This window comes from Leptonychotes weddellii, chromosome 10 (assembly GCF_054177405.1).
Source record: "Leptonychotes weddellii isolate Sample4059 chromosome 10, ASM5417740v2, whole genome shotgun sequence".
Lineage (NCBI taxonomy): Eukaryota > Metazoa > Chordata > Mammalia > Carnivora > Phocidae > Leptonychotes > Leptonychotes weddellii.
Window position 1 is genome coordinate 114,861,059 of NC_138378.1, and position 9,867 is coordinate 114,870,925.

Consider the following 9,867-nt stretch of genomic DNA (forward strand, 5'->3'; position numbering starts at 1 on the left):
TTTGTGAATGGTGTTAGAGAATGGTCGAGTTTCATTCTTTTGCATGTGGCTGTCCAATTTTCCCAGCACCATTTATTGAAGAGACTGTCTTTTTTCCATTGCATGTTTTTTCCTGCTTTGTCAAAGATTATTTGACCATAGAGTATTATAAAAACTTTTAAAGAAACTGATGATTATTCTTTCAAAATTACCTTTCTGACCGTAAACACTTTGATGTCTATTGAAATGAATTTTTTTACTGTAAAATTATAGATCTATCATGGAACTCATCTTTAAGGCAGGGACTTCAAAATTTAAATCTTGTTTTTTTTTTTTCATTTAAAAAAAATATGGAATGCCTCAGGAATTTGTGTGTTGTCCTTGTGTGTGTGTGTGGGGGGTGGTGGTTCGTGCTCATCTTCCCTGAATCATTTCAATTTTATGATATGTGCTTCCGAAGCAAGCACTCATCTTGTATTGTTTTTAAGGCAGCACATTCTTGAGGGCATGGCTTTCTATCCTTTGAAAGTATGCTTGTGTGTCATTCAAGAAAAGCAGAAGCTACTTCAAGCCTCCAAAGCAGGAGGGATTTCATCCAGGGAATTAGCTACAACTGGTGATGAAAGATAGGCAAAGCCAACTAGAATAAATTACAAGCAGAACAAAGCGACCCAGAGATTAGCAAAAGGAGGAAAGCCATCCCAAACTGGACAGCAGAGAGGGATGGAGCTGTGCTACCCAAGGTCAGGGGCCCATCACCAGCGAGGGGGGCAAGTCGCCCTGAGGCTGGAGAGAGGAGGGAGAGGGAAAACCACCCAGTTTCCCTTCCTCTACCATTGCCGTCTCTCATTCTCAAGATCTTCTTTGGTCAGCTGGAGCCCAAAGCAGGGGAGGTGGGAGCCTGGAGTGGCCGGGGCAGCCTGGTGCCATGGAGGTGGTGGTAAAGGAAAGGCCAGGAACAGATGGATGGGCAGAAAGGCCTGGGGGTTGCACAGCTTATTGGCTTTCCATTGGCATTATTATTTATTTTTTTAAAGATCTTATTTGTTTATTCTACAGAGAGAGAGTGAGGGAGCATGAGCAGGGGGTAGGGGGTGAGCAGAGGGAGAGGGAGAAGCAGGCTCCCCACTAAGCAGGGAGAAGGGGCAAGGCCGTACAAGCCCCTCTTGGATAAAGCCTGGTAAAAAATGAGGGAAGAGGAGAAAGAATGTCCCAGCAGCTAGAGAAAAGAGCTTGAGCTGGAGGACCCACCTCCTTCAGATCTCTTCCTCGACACTCTGGAGTCTGCAGATGTATTTCCGATTTTTATTTTTATGTATTTTTTAGTTTCTTCTGACTCCCCACGTTTTACTCCATGCCTTTCTAAATTATGCGCAGGACCTAATGGGTCTCTCGCTGAGAAGTGTATTTGTTGGGGGCATCTAGGGAAAATTTCGTGGGAGCGGAATCTGCTGGAGGCACAGAAGGACGCCCTGCTGTCTCTCGTCATCTGTTTGTTGGTGCACGTGGCCCCTCCCCTCTTGTCAGCTGCCTGCCCATAGCTCTGAAGAGCAGGGATCCATCCCTCCAGCTCTCAAAGTGTGCCTGCATACAGTAGGTGCCCAACGCTTGAGAGCCAGGATTTGAAATCGGGCTCTGCCATTCAGTAAATACACGTCACTGAGGAAGGCCTTTTTCTCCGAATTCAATCTTCTCATCTAAAAAACAGAGTGAGGGTTCTTAATATTTACTCGGCACGGTTTCTATATGAATGACTGATGGCATCTCCCAAGTATTTGCCCGGAAATTACGTTTTGATTTTTCCTCATGTTTAATACATCGTTCTTGCTTGGACCACTGCCATAGCCTTCCCATGGCCTCCCCACCTGCTCTCCTACCACCCACTGTCTATGCCCAGCTTTACAACCAAAGTGATCTTTGCAAAATGTAAGTTGGATCTCCATCTCGTGCCTGGCTGCAGTCCCGCAGTGACACCCATTCCATGCAGGGTGAAAGCCAGGGTCTTTCCAGTGGCCTACAGAACTCTGTGTCACCTGGTTCTCATTATGGCTCATTAACTGTCTCCTCTCCCTCTGCCCCACTCCTCCCACACACACCTTGTGCTTCAGCCACTCTGGCCTCCTTGCTCTTCCCTGGGCAGGTGGACTCCTGCCCTAGAGCCTTCTCGTTGACTGTTCCGGTAGCCTTTTCCCCTGATGCCCATACAATGAACCCCTCAGCTCCCCTAAGCTTTTGTTCAAATGTCACCTCTTCACTGAGGCCCCCTCGACTCTTCTATTTAAAATCACACCTCATTCCCCATACCTTGCCCAACATCCTGGCATTTCTGATCCTCCTTTATCTATTAAATTCCTCTTTTCCCCATAGCACATGGCACCTTCTTTGGGGATGCTCTTGCATGGATGCAGTTGGAGAGAGACGCTGGGCTTCCAGAGCTAGTCCTGAAGCACAGGTAGCTTCTGTGTCCTCATCATTCCCGTGGAAGGGTTGGTCACGACGAGCTCCAACATGCCTTCATGCTTTCCATTCAATTGTGTTAGCCCATGCACACTTTTTGAGAAGCCATCCACTCTGCAAGGGGAGCACACTTGTATTTCCCTAACATATCTGTTCCCGTTGTCCGGATAGAGGCAATGGATTAGTAACAGAGAGACTAAACTCCCAAATGAAGGAGAGCAAAGGGATAAGCTTTCCAAAGAACCTCTCTACATGAACAGGTCTCTCAGCAGAGGTATCCGGCCCCTCGCCCCTCTGCTCAGGGTACCCACCTTTCTGCAGCACCTGACGTGGTCACTTCATTGACTGTGTGGAAGGAGAACAGGATGCTGAGAGGACTAGGGTGCAAGTTCAACTTGCATCTCTCTGTAGATACAGAATAATATCTGAGCTCCTGGGCTGTAGGTGCTAATCCATTTATCCACATGTCTGCCCATTGATTGATTTGACCCTTCCTTTCGTAAGCCTACTGTCCTTGAGGCACTAGACATATTTATAATGTATCTCTGGGTTGATCGCACTTCCTCTCAAAACATTAGATTTTTAAAATATTATTTTTGTTATTTTCCCTCTTTGAGCTCTTGCTCATTCCATTGGCTTCGCCCTCCATGTCTTTGCCTATCAAAATCCTCATCATCCTTTCATGTGCCTGTGGCAGAGACTGGCAGCAAGAACAGTGGACGTCTTCCACTCACCTTTGCTCTTGGCCAGGGGCACTGGAGTCTCTAACGGAAGGACAGTGGAGTGGGGTTTTCTGTAGATGCTGGGAATTTAGCTTATAGAAGGGATTATTAATTTGCTAAATAAATGATCAAATGAATAAACCCTTCAGTTAAATGATAGTAGGAAAAGACCAACGGAAGTAGAAGTGAAGAAAAAGAATAAAAACTTGGAGATGAAAGGTATCTTCTCAGCAAAGAAAAGTATCTGTATCTATATATTTTTAAAAAAGGTATATGGGATGTTTCTCTCTGTAGAATCTCCCTCAACCCCAAACCTATTGCAATTAGTGAGAGGGATGTGAAAGCCTCTCTCAATCTGTCTTTCATAACATGAAGCTTTCTAAGGGACTTATTCTGTATTTCAACCCCCATTAAGATTTTTCTGGAGCCTAAACCTCCGTAGGCATTGGGAAGCTGCATGAGGGTTCATCAGAGGAGAGGAGAGTCTGCCTTTCACATATTCTACAGAATCGAAAAAGAATTGATTGGTGGGTCTTCATGGCAAATCTGGACCCAGTGTTTGGGAGAAGATGCACACAATTATTTCTAACCTCCTACACTGCCACAGTCGAGGGAGCCTTTGTGCTATTTGGTGGTTGATAAACGGATAATTTACATTTTATAATGTAAATTGTCAGAGTTTCCTTTATATAATGACAATAGACTATACCCAGCTACTTTTGTGGAACCTAAAAACATCATTGCTTGGGGCCAGATGTAAGATGCAATAAACAATTTAACAATAGAGCTCTTTTCATTCTATTTACAGTAAGTTAGAATTCATCTCCGTGGCCAACGTGAAATACCACTTAGTGGATGGCAAAAATTAAATATATCTCCAGTGTAACCGGATGCTCACTGAAAGGGCTCCAAGAGTTCCAAAGATACTTCAGAGTTTGGGATTTCTTCTGCCCTCACATCGCGATATGCATCCTTTTTTTCCTCCTGGCTGTTTTTACTCCAAATTAACTCAATGCCTGGTATGTACATCAATTTGTTTGTATCTTCAAATGCAGTTTTCACCTCCTAAAATGCATTGCATAGAAACTGTGGCACCTCAGTCCCACACAGTATGTTAATGTTTTATGTCTAAAGAGCTTTCAGATTCCACAATCCTCACCATAATAATGCAATTGGCCAGGGAGATCCTTCCATATATATGGAAGCCAAGGCTCAGAGAGCTTAGGTCTTCCCCAAAGTTACTTAACTGATCCTGTCATTCATTCAAAATATTTTAACAAGCACCTTCTACAAGCAAGGTGCTGTCATCACAGTGGATCCTGGGTTCCGATGTTGAAAAAGATGAGATTGTCCCTGACCTCATCAAACTTAATCCTAAAGGAGAAGAGAGACATTTACTATTTATGCAAATGATGATTTTGTCACAGCTGTGTGGTGCCAGGGAGATTCATGGGGTGACATCTGAGCCCAAAGTAGGAGACCCCATGCAGTCCTGGGGGCCAGGGGGAGTAGCACGTGCACTTAGAATTAACTGGTTCAAAGAGGGCAGGGGAGAGCATATCAAGGAGACAGACTAGCAAGCACAAAGACCCCGAGGCAGGACTTGTCTGAGCATGGAAAGAAGACCTTTATCAAGGGGCAGAGGTCTCCTTCAGATCCACACCTTTCGATGCGGACTGCCAGGCTTTTCCACTGTTGTAATGGAGAGTTTTTGTTGTTGCATCTGGCCTGAGTGTGGTCTGAGTAGACGACCTCTATGGCCCAGAAAAAAACTCTAACTTCAGCTTTAGTGCACAGGCTGCTCTGTTAAAATTAGTAACAACTCATGACAAAGGCACCCAGGCTATATGAATGGATGGCAAACGCTAACAGTGTTTATTTCCTCGAATGGGCTGGAGGCAATCATGTAATGATTGTAATACTCTCATAACATGGAATGGGATAGAAACCTTAATGTGTCAGCATTGCCCAGCGAGTAACATTAGCTCACATTTTGATAGCACTTTCACACCTGATTGCCTCTCAGCCCCTCGACAGCCATAAGAATGGATACAATCATCTCCATTTTACAGTTGAGGTTACTGATGTTCAGAAGGTTGACTTTCTTGCTCGCGAGGCTCCTCTGTTGAGAGGCAGAACTTTGAATCCACTCCTTTTGCTTCACCTACTTTATTTCCTGCAATCTGGCATGAATCCTGGGCTCCCCACATTGCAGCTCTATGACATTGGGGGGGGCGTTACTTACCTCTGCACACATCCATGTTCTGCATTATAGAAGGGGATAACAATAATAGTGACTCACAGGGTTAGTGTGATGATGAAATGAGTTCACATATGTCAATGGGCTTAAGACCGGGTAGAAGTAGAAGCCAAGCGACCATTAGCCATACCATGGATATTCATCGCTACTATTCTTGTTTCCAGAAGAACTTGGTTTAATATTTTAACTTTATATTGATAGCATCCGACCCTTCTATCAGCTCACTCTGAAACGAAAAATGAGTTAAGATGACTGGGTGGGGGGGGGCAGGGAAAGAAAAGTATTCTTTCTTCTTTTTTGATAAATGGAATCTATTAAAATTGGATTAATGGACCTTGAACTTCAAGGGACTCTTTTGAGCCTTTAGGCTAAAGTGATCACTCCCTTTTCTAACAAAACTGCCAGCCACAACACAGGTAGTTTTTGCTTCTCGTTTGTTCGTTCGTTCATTCATTCATTCACTCATTCCTTCTACAATATAACACGCATGGAACAGCTAAGGTTTGACAGGCATTGTTCTAGATACAGCAATGAGCAAAACAGGCAAACTTCCTGCCTTCATAAGGCTTACATTTTAATCAGGGGGAGAAGGGAAGGAAGGAAAGAAGGAAAGAAGGAAGGAAAGAAGGAAGGAAGGAAGGAAGGAAGGAAGGAAGGAAAGAAAGACAGAAAGAAAGAGGGAGGGAAGGGAAAAAAAAAGAAAACCATATTCCCTGATAACCATGGCATCAGAGAGACATGAAGCAGGAAAACAGAATGTGGAGTGCAGGGTGAGGGTGCTTTAAATGCAGTGACCAGTGTCACCTAACAGGAAGGTGACGTTTGGGCCAGGACTTGGGGGGTCAGGAAGTGGCCCACACAGCTCCATGGGTTAATAGCATCCTAGGCAGACGATACCCTGTGTGTCCTCTAATGGCTTTATATTGATTTCTTGGAGGAAAGAACCCTACCTTTACACTTAATTAATTAAGTAATGATTGTCATTCACTTATTAAGTATTTGATGATTACTTGCTTTGTTCTCAGCCGGGCCCTGGATGCTTTGGCCTCAAATGAACAATGCACCATTCTGGCAATTACTGTGGGACAAAGAGTCTAGTATCTTCAGTGACAACGCTATGTGATGGGGACTACAGCTCAGGGATCAACCTGAAGGAAGGGAGATATTCCTAAATACCAAAGGTGAGGCTGAGAGAGCCAGGGCCTTGGGCCTGGGGAAGAGTCACAGAGGAAGTGACAGTCAAATGAGCCTTAATAATTGAAGGGGACTTTATCAAGAGGACCAAGGGAGGAAGGGTATTCCAGGCAGAGGTCCATGCACCCTCAGTGACCCAGTGGTGTCCTCTGGTGGCAGGAGCAAAGGATGGGAGGAGGGGTGTTGTAGGAAAGAAGCTGAAGACATCAGGGGCCAGAGCACATGGGGCCTTGCAAGTCATGATGAAGCGAGTGACCTCTTTCCTGGAACAGGCCAGGGTCATGGAAGACTTTTGAGCAAGAGCAGGGTGTGATTACGTTTCTTTGTTAGAATGGCCACTTCCGTGGCTGTGAGGTGGGAAGGACTGGTTTTCTACCAATGCCAGGTCGCAGGACTGGAGACCAGTTCTGTTGACAATGGGAGGGTTATGAAGCCTGACTGGCAGAGGAATGAAAGAGGCGGTGTTGGGTTCTAGATGTCACGAAGAGGTCAGTTCAGCAGGACCTAATGATCACTTGGCTCAGAGCATGATGGAGGAGACCAGGAAGTATCTTGGGCTTCTGACGTGGGTGGCCAGACGATGGTGGATGACAATGTCACTGACCAAGATGGGGACTCTGAAAGATTGTGGGTTCAAGTTTGGACATGCTGACCTTGAAATTCTCCAGGGACATCTCCAGGCAGTTGAAGACAGCAGCTGTGGATTAGGGTCTGGAGCTCATTTCAACAAGCAGCATCACTGTGTGGGATGCCTGTACTCCATAGGAGCATATTGCCCTGGCCTGGGTCCTGTTTCAGCGTTCTATGACTTAAGAAACCCTGTAGTATGGTGCCTTCCCACAGCCTGGAGGTGGAGGTGGCTTGTCTTCAATGTTCAGGCATCATGTTTACAGTAACAATTTGTAGAGCATTAGGCATGTGCCAGACACTGTTTAGAGAACTTGACATTAGCTTTCACATTTGGATCTTCAACTGCTCTCCAAGAGTAGGTGCTCACATTATTTCTATTTTATAGATAAAGAGACCAAGGCCCAGAGAGGGAAGTTACCTTGCTCACGGTCACTCCACTAATAGTAGATTTGGGACTTAAACCCAGATCAAGTAATAGAGCCTGCACTCTTAGCTACGCTTTACCACTTAAGGTTTTGTTGTCATTGTTTTGTGTTTTATTTGGCTTTTTGACAGTTTCACTTAAAAGAAGGGGGCATTTCCTTTATGTGAAGATAAAGTGTTGCTGACATTCACTATAGAAAGAGTGCTTAAAGGAATATTGGTCTCACTTAACTTGGATTTGATAATAAGTTCATGGACACAGGAAATAAAGCTCTGGGTTTCCTCGAGGGTCTCTCCAGTACATTTACTAATCAACCAACAATTACTGAGTATCAGCGGGCACAAGGGGGCTGCTGGGAACAGAGGAGTAGACAACATAGATAGCACTCATGCCCTCGGAGAGCTTACCAGAATGAGAAACCAAAAGTGAGTTTACCGTATTGTCCCCAAGATGAGGTCCTTTCTACCACATTTAGAAGCTGAAACCTCAAAACCAATTTGCCTAGATTGGTCTTGGTAACCTAAGACCCCACACCATTCTCTGACAGGTCTTGTGTCAAGGATCACTGTCAAAATCCATCAGGCCTCTGTTAGGAGGGTGGAGTAGGCAGGGGAAAAAAATCTGGAATGGAAAAGATGATACTCAAATTGATGACTGTTGTTTCATTATTATTAATAATGATAACTAGTGCTTTTATTACACTTTAGAGGTCATTAAAAAGGGCGTTCTGTTAGATCAATGCTGTAGGATTGCTATCATACCCATTTCATGGATGAGGACAGTGGAGCTCACCAATGTAAAGCCATCCACTGGTTATTAGCAAAGCTGGGATGCAGGTATTCCATCCCCAAGCCCTTGCCCTGGTGGGGTACCTGGCTGTCTTTCTATTCCAAAGGTCTTGATGAGATTGCCTTCCTATGCAATGTTTTCAAGGCTGTGCGGGGAAGGAAGATGTGTGAGAGATTTTTGAAAAGTTTGCTGGGGAAGGTTACCAATACTTTTTAGCTTCTGTGGCACCAGCTCCAGCAGCCCACACAGAAAGTAAAGGCTGTTGGGGATAAGTTGTCTCCACTGTGTCAGAGGGTGAGGACAGAGGAAGGTCATGTCCCTGGGCTTTATAGTTTCGCTTTTTCCTTTCTGAAGAAGACAGGTTGCCTTGCTTTGGGGCAGATACTCTCTTGATGAGGTATATCACACTCCAGGAAGCTCGTGGCTTAATTCAGAAGCAGGGAAAGCCATGCAATCTCTCCCAGATTGTCACAGCAGGAGCTTGGCTTCCCCTGAAGATGCCACCACCAGGACTCTGAGACTGGCTGGGGTCCCTCCAACCAAGATCTGTCACATCATGTGCCACCTCTGGCTGGACCCAGTGAGCCCCATGGAGCTCCCTGCAACCAGGCGTGTTGGGAGGACAGTTTCTCTGCTGTGTTACATGGCAGAAGCCTTCCCCTTAGGCACATGAGGCAATGCACAAGGCACCAATTTTCCTGCTTCCAGAACAATGGGAAACTCACTTCACCCCACAACCTTATTCCTGATTGTAAAGCGAAGCAAGGGCTCTCAATTTTCCTTTAAAAAGTAGTTCTTTTTTGTCTTTTTTCTTGCTAGTGTTCATGAATACATATGTATGCTTGCTGAGATGGAAAAGCTGGAAAACTTCAAAATTGTGTTGCAATCCAACACATAAGCCAGAAAAATCCCCAGGGAATAGGAAGGGGGTGCTACAGGGTGATGCTTCATTCAGCAAGAGTTTGGGTATAGCACGTGGAATTTATCATTCCATTCTTGTGCTAAATATTTCATGCCCAAATATATATCAAGAAAAGTCCTTATGTTCCAGATAACAGGTGATTCCCCTTGCTTTTTCCTGGGTGGCTGCTGATTCAACCCAGCAGCAGAACGGTACTCCGGATTGGCAAGAATTATCTGCACACCCTCTGTGTCTTGGCAAAATGAGAATTGCTATGAGCTGGTTAAGAAGTGCAGCCTACAGTCCCTACAAACAGGATTACATCTGGTTAGAATTGTGCAACCCGCTCTTAGAAAGTTATTAAACCAACTCTAAGTCCCTGTAGGTCAGGACTCACATTGTATTTGCATTTATATTCTTGACAGCTAAGGAGGTGCTAAACTGGATCCTAATTCACACTCAGTGACTATTCCTTGCATAAATAGATAGTGAACGAGAACTTAGCATGTTA

General features: G+C 44.9%; 1 pseudogene; it reads right to left on the reverse strand.

Moving 5' to 3' along the window:
- Positions 1 to 323: 323 nt before the first annotated feature.
- LOC115938675 (U6 spliceosomal RNA) lies at positions 324 to 446 on the reverse strand (annotated as a pseudogene).
- Positions 447 to 9,867: the final 9,421 nt, after the last annotated feature.